The sequence below is a fragment of the Hyperolius riggenbachi genome, chromosome 8, assembly GCF_040937935.1.
Source record: "Hyperolius riggenbachi isolate aHypRig1 chromosome 8, aHypRig1.pri, whole genome shotgun sequence".
Taxonomy (NCBI): domain Eukaryota; kingdom Metazoa; phylum Chordata; class Amphibia; order Anura; family Hyperoliidae; genus Hyperolius; species Hyperolius riggenbachi.
Genome location: NC_090653.1, coordinates 104,547,823 through 104,563,450, shown reverse-complemented (window position 1 = coordinate 104,563,450; position 15,628 = coordinate 104,547,823). Strand labels below are relative to the sequence as shown.

Genomic DNA, 15,628 nt, shown 5'->3' with positions numbered 1-15,628 from the left:
CAACCAATGGAGTCTCCATGGTACCACACTCCCCCTCCCCTCCCTCAGCCGATGTTTTAGCCACACCCTCCACCCTGACCACGCCCCCGGTCGCCGCCCTCTGCTGTTTCCCCCCCTCTCCTCTTTCTTTCTCTATTTTTTCCTCCTCAGCGCTGCCTACCCACAATCCCCCGCGAAAACCCTACAATGAAATTTAAGAAGTTTTTTAGGTTTCGGCGCCATTTTCGATTGGACTGAGGTAAGGAGGGATTTTTTTTCCTAGGGAATAACTCGGCGGAGCGGTCCGTCTCTCGGCTTCCAGTTTCCCCCGCTTGACAGCTCGTCTTCTCCGCTCGGAAAAATCTGGAAAAAATTCAGAAAAATCAGTGCTGGTGCCCGGGGTGTGTGGGCGGCCTCCGCCCGGCTCGGAGCGACCGTTACCCGCCGGGGCTGGGGAGGGAAGGAGGAGAGGGGAGGCCGGAGCCCGCCGTGCACTTATTCCAGCAGTGTAGTGTATGTGCGTGTGTGGAGGGGTTCCCGCTCCTCACCCGACACTGTGACGCCGCCGCCGAACCGACCGACCGGCGGGAGGGGGAGGGGCGCGCACCATCGCCACTACTTTCTGTATCTTTTTTTAAAGTCACTTTGCTACTTGTGAGGTTTGTCGTTGCGGGACTTGTGCGTCGTGTAGCCGGAGCGGAGCTGTTGCTCATGGCAACCGATGAGGTTTGCTCGTTTGCGGAAGCTGCTGCACGGAGCGGAGTCATCACCCCTAGCAACCGGGTTGTCAAGTGTACCAAGTGATACGAACCTATCAGGTTCCACCTTTCTGATGAGACCCAGAATCTGGATGGCTGTTGCAAGGCAGGAGCTAGAATTAAATTCTCAGTGCTTACTACAAACATTTCAGTTGTGAATTTTTTTTTTCGACTACACTAGATCTAAAGGGGCCCATTAACAATACAATCTAATTGTACAGAAAACTGCTGTGTGTGGCAGAAATCGATGTGAAATGATTCTGTGATTGCATCAGAAAATTATATCGATCTGAATGTTCGATTTTACAACCGAATTGGAACAGAGAAAATGCCCCAAAACGATGCGTTTATGGGAACAATCAATTACTTCCTTCCATTACTTTCCATTGGTGTCGTAGAGATCGGATCTGATGAAGAAAATTGAAATGTTAATGGGCACCTTATTGAAGATCTGTTATCAATGAAGCTGACAAGAACATCAGCCTGTGCATTTTTTTTTATTGTTCAATTACTATTCAGTTTTTAAGTCGATAGTATAAAAATATTGTGACTCAGTATAAATGCAAGTTCCAGTGGTAGAGTAAAGATACTGTGACTTCCCTCATTAGCTGCCTATTTGATTTTAGTTTGTTTGAAATTCTTATTTTCTTGGTGGACTTTGTGACTAACTTCACGACTCAATATGATCATGGGGGTGGATAAAACTCCAATATACACAGGGCTGTAAAACAAAACAATTGAGTTGTAAATCATGAAAATTAAAGTGTAACAGGAGGGAAAGAAGTGTTCTGAACTTCTGAAGTGACCCCCCCCCCCCCCCCCCCACCACCCAACATTAAAATATACAGGGATCCATTCATTCAGTAGAGACTGAGAGACTGCATGTTTGTAAGTTTAAAATTTGCAAATGGTGGTCCACCAGGTAAGAATTATTGTCATGAAATGTGACATGGTTACTAGTGGGGAATTACTCAAAGTAGTCTACAGGTGGCCATAAACTTATAGATTGCTACCCAATGTGGTGAATGCATTAATCCCTCTCTGATGTGAATCTGATTTTAGAGGGGTCAAATTACCACTGTTCAATACAGTTCAACACTATGGTCCTTTGAACTGGCGCCATGTCCAATTGACTGAAATTTTCCATCCGATATTAATTTAGATTTTTTTTTTCTCTGCTAAAATCAATCAAATTTGTTATTGACGCATGTATGGTTTGCTTACCACTTACTAGCAGTGTTACCAGTAATAGAGTAATGTGCTGCTCTGATACTTCCCAGGTACTACTGACATTTAGGCTATGTATACTTGCTGGATTGAACTCATCCGCCTTGGTCAGAAATTTAGAGTGAATACAGCTTGTGTACATCGGCCATTCGACTTCTCCTAAAGATCCGTTGTGCCAACTCTAGCAATTCCCAACACCCGAGTGACTTCTGAGCATGTTGTTCTTCCCAATCAACCAGCCTGCTGTTATCTTCTCATCGTCCCTCTATAGCGACAGATGCATTGCTAGCCTGCAGGCAAGTTCTGAATCTGTACAACACTGGGCCCCAAACTGTTGCCTGAGGTCCCGTTTCCACTAGAGTGAATCTGCATGCGTTTCCTGCATAGACAGTACACATGGATGGGACTGTTTCCACTTGTGCGGGATTCTGTGCGGTTTGTCGTGCAGAAAAATCTGCATGGCAGACCCATCAGAATTCGCACGCAGCACACCCGTATGCGGTTTGTTGGTAATGTAACTAAATAGGAAAGCATTTTAGTCTTGCGGTTTTCTCTGCGTTTTCGCGTGCGTTTCTGCTTGAAAAACCCATGTCAATGCTTGTCGGCATTGACATGGTTAAAATCGTGTTGTGAAAATCCGTATAGAAAGGCCAACGAAGCCGCAACCGCATGCAGATTATTTTGCTGCGATTTTCCCGTCAATCGCGCCGCAGTAGTGGAAACGGGCCCTGAGGGATAGACTTCTAGTCCCTACTGGGGAAAAGTATCATTAGTGTGTACACCAGTAAAGAAACCCTTGATTCTCAAGACTAAGCCGCCACCCACAGGTCCTATGCGTACTTACACCCTTCGTTTAGTATTTAGGATAACTTTAGGTACGAACAGTGAAGATGTGCAATGTTTTGTTACAAGTGATGTTATGCCATCAAAGGGAAGATCTTTTGGGCCCTTTATTGCAACTTAATTTGTAGCCACGTGACACGGTTCTATAGGGTGGGTTAGAGGCCTGTGCGGGTCTAATTTTTCAGACCTGCACGCAACCCGATTTCTGATGAATCTGGTACCCGCAGACCGATTAAATCAAAACTGGTACCCAAACCTGAATCGCATTTCGGTTAACCTGCGGGTACCTGACCTGATGCATTGTGCGTGTCTAATTTTTCAGACCCGCTACTCGCACCTAACCCGCAACCCGATTAAAATCTAAACGGGTACCCAAACCCAACCTGCGAGTACCCAACCCGATGCAGACCTCTAGCGTGCGTACACATCCTATTTTGGTTGTACATTTTACCCTATCCGTATAGTATGCAAGCTTACATACACTGTCTGTCCATTCTATTCAATGTGTTGGCCTTCATACTACATGGAGGTAGTAAAATTGCCCAATGACTGGCCAACCAAAATTGATAATTCCCTGTTTTTTAAAGAGAATCTGTATTGTTAAAATCGCACAAAAGTAAACATACCAGTGCGTTAGGGGACATCTCCTATTACCCTCTGTCACAATTTCGCCGCTCCTCGCCGCATTAAAAGTGTTTAAAAACAGTTTTAAAACGTTTGTTTATAAACAAACAAAATGGCCACCAAAACAGGAAGTAGGTTGATGTACAGTATGTCCACACATAGAAAATACATTCATACACAAGCAGGCTGTATACACCCTTCCTTTTGAATCTCAAGAGATCATTTGTGTGTTTCTTTCCCCCTGCAGCTATCTTCCACTGAAGTGTCAGGCTGTTTCTTCCTGCAGAGTGCAGACAGCTCTGCCTGTATGTAATTCCTCAGTATATGAAAGCCCAGCCAGCTCAGAGGAGGATTTATCCAGGTTGTAAGAGAGAAGAGAGAAGCTGCCCTAATCTAAATAATACACAGGCAGTGTGCAGAGAGGGGCCTGGAGGGGGGAGATGCATCACAGAACCAAAACACTGAAGAACTTGGCAGCCTTCCAGACACAGGCTGACAAGAGAGAGATAAGTTGATTTATTACAGAGATGGTGATAGTAGAACGTGCTGCAGTAAGCCAGAGCACATTAGAATAGCTTTTGGAACTTGTAGGATGATAAAAAACAGGATGCAATTTTTGTTACGGAGTCTCTTTAAATTGATCGGGTAGTATAGTGGGGCTTTTATTACTTTGTGCTCTATTTCAGTCAGTTTTTGCAGCAAAAATGTGTTTGAAAGGCAGTCTTAAAGGGAAGCTCCGCGCTGCTGAAAAAAACAAACTGCACTCACCTGGGGCATTTTTCCAGCTCCTGGCAGTCGATCAGTGCCCTCGGGACAGCTCCTTTCCCTCCGGGCGTCCAGCGGTGAAGCCGACCTCGCCAGGTTCCACGGCGCGGGTCACGTGTACGTGACGTCATCGGGTCTCTACTGCGCAGGCGAGACCTGATGATGTCTCTACACCACGTGACACCCCCCCCCCCCCCCCGGCCGTGGAGCACACAGAAGCCAACCTGGCGAGGTCTGCTTCTTCACCGCTGGATGCCCGGAGGGAGAGGGACTGCGCCGAGGGCACCGATCGACTGCCAGGAGCTGGAAGAAGCCCCAGGTGAGTGCAGTTTTTTTTTTTTTTTTTTTTTTTAGCAGCGTGAACCTTCCCTTTAAGCAGGCCACATTGATTTCCCTAGCAGACTTGATTGCTGTGATCAAATATGGAATAATCTATAGCACAACATATTATTATTATTGATTTATAAAGCGCCAACATACTCCGTGGCGCTGTACAAAGTAAGAAACAAACATGGGGTACATAATAATAGACAATGGTGTACATATTGCATCAATTGCAATTTTACCTTTTTTTCAGAAAATTGATTGGCTGCGGTGGTAGGCCGTTGACTTATAGCACGCAGTTCCATAAATGTTCAATATAATTTATTTGTTTGCAATGTATGGCAGGATTTCAATTCCTCTCTAAGATTCAGATCCGTGAAAGATTGATCTGTTTGTCACATTGGGTGGCTATCTATGTGTGTATGACCACTTTAACTTCGGCCACCACTAGCTTTTTACTGACCTGATATGTGGTTGTCAATGTCCACATATGCTGCCAAATCCTCAAATTCAATATCTCAAAGCATAGTTGCTATGAGAGACAGTTCCTTTCTGAAGGCACTTTTATTTTCCTGAAGCTTTTATAAGTTGACTGAGTTGCTGTAGCAACTGTAAAACCTTATGACTGGTAAACACCATGCAAATTTTTCTGGTCGATTCTATACAAAAGTGATTGGAAAATCGATCAGAATAACGGTTGGGAATCTGATCAGATCGATCAAATTATTAATTCGACCCAAAAACTGACGGGAAACTGTATGGCGTATACCAGGCATAAGGATTTATCTGTTAGGGGCTTCTTAACAATGCGCTGATTGTACCGCCTTTAAAGCTAGTAAGACCGGAAATAATCATCTAAATGTTTTGAACTTGTTAATCTTTCAATTTTAACACTTGATTAATAGCATTTTAGGGTCCTTTTACACTGCATGTTACAATACCAACGCAATTGTGACAAACATGAAGCATACAGTACAATAAGAGCATACGGTCACTGTAAATGCGCTTGTTGCCCAACGGAACCCGCCGCACGCAACCAATGTAAACATTGGCGGTCGGACCAATGAGTTTGACTGGGGCTGGAAACACACACACGCACGCACGGAACCCGCCGCACGCAACCAATGTAAACATTGGCGGACGGACCAATGAGTCTGACTGGGGCTGGAAACACACACACATGCACGCACTGAACCCGCCGCACGCAACCAATGTAAACATTGGCGGACGGACCAATGAGTCTGACTGGGGCTGGAAACACACACACACTTTTTTTTTTTTTTTTTATTTCTTTCTCGGGTACACTTTATGCTGGGAATACACGGTTTGTTCTGTAGCTGATTAGATGGTTAGATAATTTCCGACATGTCCGATCTCCCTTTCGATTCTTTTGCTGCTCGATTTCTGATAGAAGTGAATGGAAAAAGATAAGAAAAACGAGAGGAAGATGAGAATCGAGAGCAGAAACGCACGGCAGACACAAACCGTGTATTCCCAGCATTAAGTATGAGTGTTCTCTTTAAATTTCAATAGCACTAAAATGCTACATGTTGCTAATGTTTCATCATAACTTACAAATATTTGCCAGGAACTGTCTTTTTTTTTTTTTTTTTTTTTTAAGGTGTTCACTAAATGTATTGGTTTTGTGTTGTTTTTTTTTTAGGGGGGGGGGCTACTTTACTGTTACAAGCTGCTTTTTAGTAGTAAGAGAAGGTATGCCTTGCACCCAAGAAACTACAGGTACCAGCATGCCGCACATTCTATACAATGGTCCCAGTTACAGGCAGTTTGAAAGCTCCCTATATAGTGCTAATCATAAACAAAACATACAAACACATTGTAACAAAATGCTTGTCACACACTCTTCTGACACTACTGACGTGCTAGATGTCCCAGCAAGTTATTTAATTTAATTTTTTTTTCTGCAGCCAGAATTCCTTGGCAGCTGTAAAAATATATTATTGCTATAACCGGGTTGATTGTTGATCAGCGTTGAAAACTTTTGTTGGAAATAAACACTGCAAATAACATTTCATTTGTAGTAACGCCTTGAAACTTATGGAAGTTCAGTTCAGCCCCCTCCTTTTTTTTTTTTTTTTTTTTTTTTTTTTTTTTTTTTTTTTTAAATTACGGCTGTGTTTTGTGTGGAGGAACTGTCCTCGGGCTGTTGTTTTGCTCCGAGGTTAAAAAAGTCAACCGCAGATAGGGCAGGATGGATTTGTGAGGGTTTCCAATTGAGGGGGGGGGGGGGTGTATTACTGTGTGGACTGTTTTATTAGCAGGAGATGCTAGGCTTTGCATGGGGGGGGGAGTAGTTTCAGGGTCTCATGTCTTTAGGCAAAGGGGCTTGGTCTTGAGGGCGCTGCCTGCTATGGAGGGTCAAACAAAGGGGCTTTTTTTTTTTTTCTCCTTCGCATGTGTTTGTCAGTAATACATTGTTGCTTTTGTCTGACAAGCACTTTTTCAGATTGGTGTATACAGTTTGGTAAAGCTAAGTTGCAGCGTTTATCATTGTATTTTCAAGTTATCTTTTAAAAAGTTAGGATTTGACACTGGGATGTACATTTTTTTTTTTTCCCCCTAAATTCCTGATCTTTAATAAAAGCCCCCCTCCCTTAACTGAAATGTGTTCATATATGAGGACGGTGTTATGTGTAGTATCGTTTGACAGTCTTGCATATGTTCGAGAGGCTTTACTGCTACAGACAATAGTTGGTTTGAAGAGGAACAGTTGTTGTAGAAGGGGTGGGGCCAAGCTTACTGTACAACTAAAGCTTTTTTTGCAGTAATAAGATACTTGCACCATAATACTTTATTTACTGCTTGAAATGTGATGGGAGTATTTGCTCTTGTTTTGTGTTTAAGATCTGTTATTTTAAAGCATAGATTTAGAATCTTCGTACAATCACTCTTTTTGTTGTACAGAAGTCTTTAGTCGTGCCCTTAAATTAAATGCACCATGACCAATGCAAAGCTATGTTGCAAGCCCAGTGACCACAGAATTGCTAAACTTATTGGATTTTATCTTGACGATAGAAAAACATGTCACAACCCCTGTTCTGATAAAGCAGTCTCAAGCTATAGCTTGACTTGCTTGTTTTATGATGTGCTATATAGTGCCACAATTTGTAGTTTAATGTCTCGTATAAAGCAGTGAAATATGTTGGCAAGGTGATTGGCTTCTGTGCTCAAGTCTCCTGCGCTTCATTTGTTGATGTTCCTTAGCTTATGTGAGCCAGTGTTAAATTTACTTATTCCACTATGTGCAGTAATGGTGAGTTTTTTGCACGTCTTCTTCACTTACTAGATTGTCTTACTATATAAATGATCTTAGAATAGATCATCAATGTATCGGATTCTTCTCTGAGATGATAAAAGTAAGTAAAGCTGTTGCTGATGGAGTCTAACAAGCTTTACTGTTTTTGTTGTTGACTTTTTAAAGCTAAGGGTCAGTCCAAACAGGTCCTGCACCAGCAGGAATATTAATGGTTCTCTGTTGTGCACATATGAAACCAATTAGTCATTACCTTAGCCCTGTGCTGTCCTACATTAACCCGAGAATACACTTTAGCGGTCTAATGTCAGACCTTTATGCATGTAATGGATTATTCTAATTTAAGTTAATTATGTCTTAGACGTAAATACTAGTCAAGTGCTGTACATTGTTTTATACTCTGAGATCCTCTAGATTAAATACAGTACAGGCACATAGGTTGCTGAAAGGTATTATTGATTTATAAAGTGCCGACCTATATTGGGGGCGCTGTACAAATTAAGAAACAAACATAGGGTACATAATACAGACAGTTGTATACACCAAATATAGACACTGGTATAAAATACAGAATTGGTAAACTTAGTAATTACAGTGACAACTGTAACATCCTACCTAATAAAAGGCCAGGAATCTGTGTCCATGTCAGACGCAGCGCTGTGCCCGTTGCTACGTGCATGGGCGGCTTTATGCGCAATGTGGGTGCGCTGGCTGTCAATCTAGTGCCTGTATTTTAAATGGGCCTGATTGACTAGTAATGAATAAAAAGTCCCAAAGCACAAAAGGGTGAGAGCCCTGCCCTTGCGAGCCTACTATCTAAAGAAATGGGGGGGGGGGGGGGTGTATGTGTGACAAGATGAGGGTCCATACACCAAGAGCAGATTTAAAATTGGAAGTTAACTAATTTTAATCAATCTTCCGCCGGAGTAAAAAGCCAAAACTCCTTTGAAGATATACAGCAAACCTGCTCACCAACAATTCCAGCACAACTGTCTCTGACACAGCTTACCTTCCGTTTTTTATAGTTCTCTCACAGAAGTTTCCCTGGTCTTAAGGTGCAGGGCTGTGGAGTCGGAGTTGAAGTCAGGGCAATTTTGGGCACAGGTGACCATACATCTGGGCAGGGCTGTGGAGTCGGAGCAATTTTGGGTACCTGGAGTTGTGGTTTCATAAACTGAGTCGGATGAGTTTTTGTACCAAATCCAGAGCCCCGGTAAGAATTCCCAGTTGCAGTCAGACCATTTTGGGTACCTGGAGTCGGTAGTTTCATAAACTGAGTAGTCTGAGTTGGAGTCGGATGATTTTTTTTTTTTCCAACTCCACAGCCCTGCATCTAGCAATAGCAATGATGGGCAGATTTGACCAAGAGACACATCTCTCTGATCGAATCTGATTAGAGAGAGATGTGTCAGCTGCCCATACATCGCAGGCTGAGTCCTGATCAATTTTAGCTTGAAATCTTGTGGGAATCGGTCTAGTGATGCAGTGCCCCTCAGTGTAAAATGTGCAAACCCCCGGTGCCTGTGCATTAATACATCACCTGTCTCCAACGCTGGCTCCATCCTTTCTCACTCTCCCCACATGGTTGCTGCATAACATGGGCGTGTGTGTGATATGTTGGCAGCCATGTGGGGCTCGTGTTTGTGTGGAGGAGTGCAGGGGACAAAGCCAGCGGCAGACACTGACGTGTAAAGTATTCTTGCACAGGCACTGGGGGGTTGCGTTCGTGGCACACCATTAGCGCCATGCACCCGATACAGCACTTAAGCCCCATCTCTTGTAGCATGTCCGATCAATATTATCCAACTAATTTTGGCTCGAAATTGGTCGCATTGTTGATCGGCAAAGCTCTTGGCAGAACCAATATAATCATCAAATTGGATGGTTGATCACCTCCAAGTCGCTTGATGTATGGCCGCCTTTATTACAGACTATTGTTTTACAGAAAATTCTAGCAAAACCTAGCTAGTTCTGTTCTCTCTTAAAGGGCCCATACACTTATACTATTTCCCGCCTGATCGAATCTGCTGTGAAATCGTTGCGCAAACGCTGACCGAACGATCAATTTCCATCCGAAATTGATCCCGTCAATCTGTCCGCACGGAAGATTTCGCTTGATCGCTGGCGAGTCGGGAGTGCGTCGATAGCGGCGTTCGAATGTCCGACAACCGACGCTAGCGGCAATACATTACCTGATCCGGCCGGCACGTATCACCGCTGTTCCTTCTCCGCTGGGCTCCGGCAGGCTTCACTTCTTCCTGTCCCGACAGGAAGTTTAAACAGTAGAGCGCCCTCTACTGTTTAAACTTCCCCGGACAGAAAGTAAAGTGAAGCTGGAGCCAAGAGCAGAGAAGACAGCAGAGACCGGGGGACTTGTGCTAGCTGGATAAGGTAATGTATGTGTGTTGGGGGGGGGGGGGGGCAGCGGAAGCTCCACAGATTGTGAATCGGTTTCATCGTGAAATCGATTCAAAATCTGTTTGCGGTGTAGGCAGCCAATAGATCCCTCTTTGATCAGATTCGATCACAGAGGGATCTATCTGCTGGTCGATCTGGTGGCAATCGACCAGTGTATGGCAGCCTTAAGACCATTGAATAAATAAACAAGACTACTGCCAACAGAATTTAATTACTGCAGCTGCCAATAAAACAAACATGACACATTACAGATTATTACAGAAGAAACAGCATAGTAATATTACAGGTTTGCCACAATGGGGTAGTATGCAATGTGCATATCCAGAGGCTGTGTGTTTCCAGCTACTAAACAGCAGAAAGGTGCTGCACAGTTTACTTCAAATGTTTAGGGCTCTTTCACATCAGACAACGCGAGCAGGAGCCGTTTTCCTGCTCGCGTTGTCTGCCTGCGGCGTGTCGTCGGGTATCTGCGGTGCAACGCAATCAGCGGCGGTAGCTGGTAATTAAACCCGACGGAAAACGCCGGCTCGCGGGTGCGTTGGAGGAAAAACTGCGCCCGGGTGCATCGGAACCGCAACGCATCGAAACGCAGCGTCGAGTGTGAAAGGTAAAATTAAAGTCTATGGACTTTCATCTTACCTTGGTTAACGCAAACGGCTGCCGTTTGCGTTAACGCACAAAGTCTGCCCTAATGTGAAAGAGCCCTTAGCTATGTCAAGGGAAGGTTTTTGTTTTTTTCTTCTTAAACCCTGCGTCTGATTTATACAATCTAGTTTGTTAGGCTCCAAATGTAGGCATAATGGCAAACTTCATTTAGGCTGGGTTCATAGTGGTCAGTTACATAATGTCGGGAATACACCATGCAATTTCCCGTCAGGTAAATGGGTCGATAGATAATTTCCGTCAGATCCAATCTGATTTTGATTGATTTTCTGATCACAAGGGCTCAGCCACACTATGCGCTTTTCTAAGCGATTGTGATTGATTAGCGTTTTCTGAGGGCTTTTTAAAAATTGCTCCTATTCACCTTCATTAAAATTGCATAAAAAAATTGCTTGCGATTGCGTACGTGAAAAATCGCAGCAATTTTTACCACGATTTTAATGAAAGTGAATGGGAGCGCTTTTTAAAAAGCGCTCGAAGCGCTAATCACAATCACTCAAAAAAGCGCTTAGTGTGGTTGAGCCCTTATAGAGCTTTCTTATGGTGGTCTCTGATTGCTGCTGCGATCTTGCAAGAACGCAAAGTCACTTTTTAAAAAAATTTTTTATATCAGCCTGCCAGCTCTGATTGCGGCTTGCAGGCAGTTCATGGTGGCCCCCTCTGCATACTGCGGGGAATGCACAAGCGTGCAAACACTCGTTCGCTGCTAATCTCGCCTCTTGCTGGATGACGCCTATTGACGTCCAGCAGTCCTGTGCCTGCCACGCTCCCGCCACTGAACGCTGTTAGGCAGTCGGGAGCTGGTTAATCAGTAAAGGACCTATCTAATAGCTGATCTTGTGACTAGTGATAGTCAAGTAGATTCAAATAACTTCGAGTTGATGCAAGTTTATGCAGCTTGAAAATGAACCAATCAAATCCTGCTGAGGTAAAATTCGATCGGTTCATATTCAAGCTGCATAAATTTGCATCAACTCAGTTATTTGCATCTACTTGACCATCACTACTTGTGACAGATAGTGTTGTATGGCCACCTTTTACAATGTAAATGGATGGTTTATGAGAAGTTTTCACAGGCCTATACTAGCAAGAATATGTTGGTGAATTGTGGCCATTGTTTGGAAAAAACTAATGTAGAAGACCCTCCTTACTGCAGCATCATTTACTTTAATGTTTACCAATATCCTGCTTATGTTGTATGAACGACCCTCTGGTCCCGTCATCTCCCAACATGTGCTCCGGAAGCTCTAACTATAATGCAGAGTGCTGGCGTAGCTTTACTCACCTCCCTGCTATGCTCACCTCTCCCCCTAGTGCTGGCACTTTTTCATAACAAGTGTAATCACGCAACATGCAGAAAATACTGGCACTAGGTGGAGAGATGATGAAGATGAGCGGACAGCATTGGACTCCAGTGGGGAGGTGAGTAAAGCAGAACTCCCAGCTGCTACAATACTTCGCATTTATAGTATAATTGCAGAGGGCAATAGCAATGACAGTAAAGCTGGCCATACACTAGGCCGATTTCCCCCGTCGATCGACAGCAGATTTGATCACTGGGATCGAATCTGCTGTCACATCGTTCACGCTACACGCTAAATTTCGATCTACTTCGTCCCGAAATAGATCGATCCCGTCGAACGCTCCGTGCCGGAAATTACCGTCGATCGCCCGCGGGTAGGGAGCGCGTCGCTAGCGGCGTTCGAGTGCCCGACGACCGACGCAATAGAGTGGCAATACATTACCTGCTCCGCCGGCGCGACTCACCCCGGTCACCGCTGCTCTGTCTCCACTCTGGTCTGGTCTCTGGGTCCGGCATGCTTCACTTCTTCTAGCCCGGCAGGAAGTTTAAACAGTAGAGGGAGCTCTACTGTTTAAACTTCCTGCCGGGAAGGAAGAAGTGAAGCATGCCGGACCCGGAGAGGAGAAGACAGCGGAGACCTGGGGACTGGAGTTGCGCCGGCGGAGCAGGTAATGTATGTGGGCGGGGGAAGCGGCGGCAGCACCACCACCACAGATTGTGAATGGTTTCAGGCTGAAATCTGTTCACAATCTGTTTGCAGTAAAGGCAGCCATACGATCCCTCTCTGATCAGATTCGATCAGAGAGAGATCTATCTGTTGGTCGAATCTGATGGCAAATCGTCCAGTGTATGGCTACCTTAAGGGGAATGAAGACTGCACAGAGATGAACAGTGTTCTGACTTACAAATGAATTCAGGTTAAGAATCAACCTATAGTCCCTTTCTTGTTCGTTAACTGGGGACTACCTGTGCCAACAAAGTTCCAAAACTACTTTTTTCAGTCGGGACTTTGTGGAGTACAGATTGCCTAGAAGAGTTTCATATTGCTGCATAGATAGTCAGCAGCACGGTGTAGGTTTTTGTTTTTTTTGTGTGTGTTTTTTTAAGTACACCCGAAGTTTAAAAATAGAATTGATACTTGGCTCAGTAGTGGGAGGCCTCCCACAGCCTGCTGTTTCAGCACAGGGTCCCTACTAAACTATTGGACAAAAGCTTTTCTAATAAGTTTCTGGTGGATGTCTGTACTTAGCATGCATAAATAAGGTCTGCTCAAGACCAGTAAAATGAATTGCATGAAAGAAGAAAGCAGTGTACGATTGGCTCATATTCTTGTGGGCATGCCCAGTCTGGATCCGCTCATCCATGGCCAGGAGTGTGGCCAGAGGGCGAACCCTGTGGTCAAAAGATGCTCCCTTGACTGGCAGCAAATTTGGGCACTTCCATATCTCCAGCTTCATAAAGAATCCTGTGGTATACAGTAATTGTGTTTTACATATAGGCAATCAGACATAAGGCTTGCTATACAGGGCTGTGGAGTCGGTCCAAAAATTCTCCGACTCCTCAGTTTAGGATTCCACCGACTCCTCTAATTTGCATATTACAATTTTGTTGATTAAAAGTATGTAACATGTAATTCGTCTCTTAAAGGGAAGGTTCAGGGACTATCTAAAAAAAATAAAAATCCATTTCCACTTACCTGGGGCTTCCTCCAGCCCGTGGCAGGCAGGAGGTGCCCTCGGCGCCGCTCCGCAGGCTCCCGGTGGCCGATCCGACCTGGCCAGGCCGGCGGCCAGGTCGGGCCTCTTCTGCGCTCCATGGTGCGTTCCACGCCGGCGCGCTGTCATCGGACGTCCTCCGGGCTGTACTGCGCAGGCTCAGTAGTTTTGAGCCTGCGCAGTACAACCCAGAGGACGTCCGATGACGTCAGCGCGCCGGCGTGGAACGCACCATGGAGCGCAGAAGAGGCCCGGCCTGGCCAGGTCGGGTCGGCCACCGGAGACCACCGGGAGCCTGCGGAGCGGCGCCGAGGGCACCTCCTGCCTGCCACGGGCTGGAGGAAGCCCCAGGTAAGTGGAAATGGATTTTTAATTTTTAGATAGTCCCTGAACCTTCCCTTTAACTGCCAACGCTTAGGAATTTTACAAGACAACTGAAGTGAGAAGTATATGTAGACTACTATATTTATTCCCTTTAGACTAAAACTAGTCCTTGGTAAGAGTACTTGTAAAAGGTACAAACCGGCACAAAGAACATCTATCAGGCCCTAGGCAATGTAAGTGTGGGTACATGTAAGAATGATGTGCAGGTACTCTGCAGGGGAATGAGGAGATTGTAAACAGACAACACCTCTGTGTTCAATGTGCACAGCATTCTCAGTGGATTCCCTGCAGCTCTGTAGGGAGTGCATATGTAGAGTATAGTACTACTGTGTAACAAAGTAAACCTGAGACAGATGAAATTAAAGTTTTATACATACCTGGGGCTTCCTCCAGCCGCCTTCAGGATAATCAGTCCCTCGTTGTCCTCCTCCACCACCTGGATCTTCTGCTATGAGTCAAGGTACTTGAGCCAGTCGGGCGTAGTGCGCATGCACACACTCCGCCGCCAGGAGCATACTACACCTGTGCAGCACTATTGCGCAGGTGCAGAATGTTCCTGGCTGTGGGAGCGGCATGCGGCCAGACAGCGCTGACTGGCTGAATTACCAGGACTCATAGCAGAAGATCCGGGTGGTGGAGGACAGCGAGGGACTGATTAGCCTGAAGGGGGCTGGAGGAAGCCCCAGGTATGTATAAAACTTTACTTTTCATCAGTCTCAGTTACCCTTTAATTTGTAGTCACCAAACCAAATTTTAACATATCAAATTTTGATTTCATCAGCAAAGGAAGAGCATACATTTGCATAATCAGCATCAGTGCAGAATTATTTTCATCTCATTGACCATCTCTATTAGTGACACAGCTACACATCAGGCTTTATTCTTACAGCATAGATGTTGTTTAGTATATATAAGAGATTCCTGTGTACACATCATACAGTGGAGGAAATTATTTGACCCCTCACTGATTTTGTAAGTTTGTCCAATGACAAAGAAATGAAAAGCCTCAGAACAGTATCATTTCAATGGTAGGTTTATTTTAACAGTGGCAGATAGCACATCAAAAGGAAAATCGAAAAAATAACCTTAAATAAAAGATAGCAACTGATTTGCATTTCATTGAGTGAAATAAGTTTTTGAACCCCTACCAACCATTAAGAGTTCTGGCTCCCACAGAGTGGTTAGACACTTCTACTCAATTAGTCACCCTCATTAAGGACACCTGTATTAACTAGTCACCTGTATAAAAGACACCTGTCCACAGAATCAATCAATCAAGCAGACTCCAAACTCTCCAACAAGGGAAAGACCAAAGAGCTGTCCAATGCTACGTACACACATGCGACAACGA

At 44.7% G+C, this 15,628-nt stretch overlaps 1 long non-coding RNA gene across 1 annotated transcript in view; it reads left to right on the top strand.

Annotated features, from left to right (window-relative positions):
- Positions 1-88: 88 nt before the first annotated feature.
- The window catches only part of LOC137528282 (uncharacterized), a 29,066-nt gene continuing 13,526 nt past the window's right edge, over positions 89-15,628 (top strand). Inside the window, exon 1 of the long non-coding RNA XR_011023337.1 lies at positions 89-238. This is a non-coding gene — a long non-coding RNA (uncharacterized lncRNA). The remainder of the gene's footprint in view (positions 239-15,628) is intronic.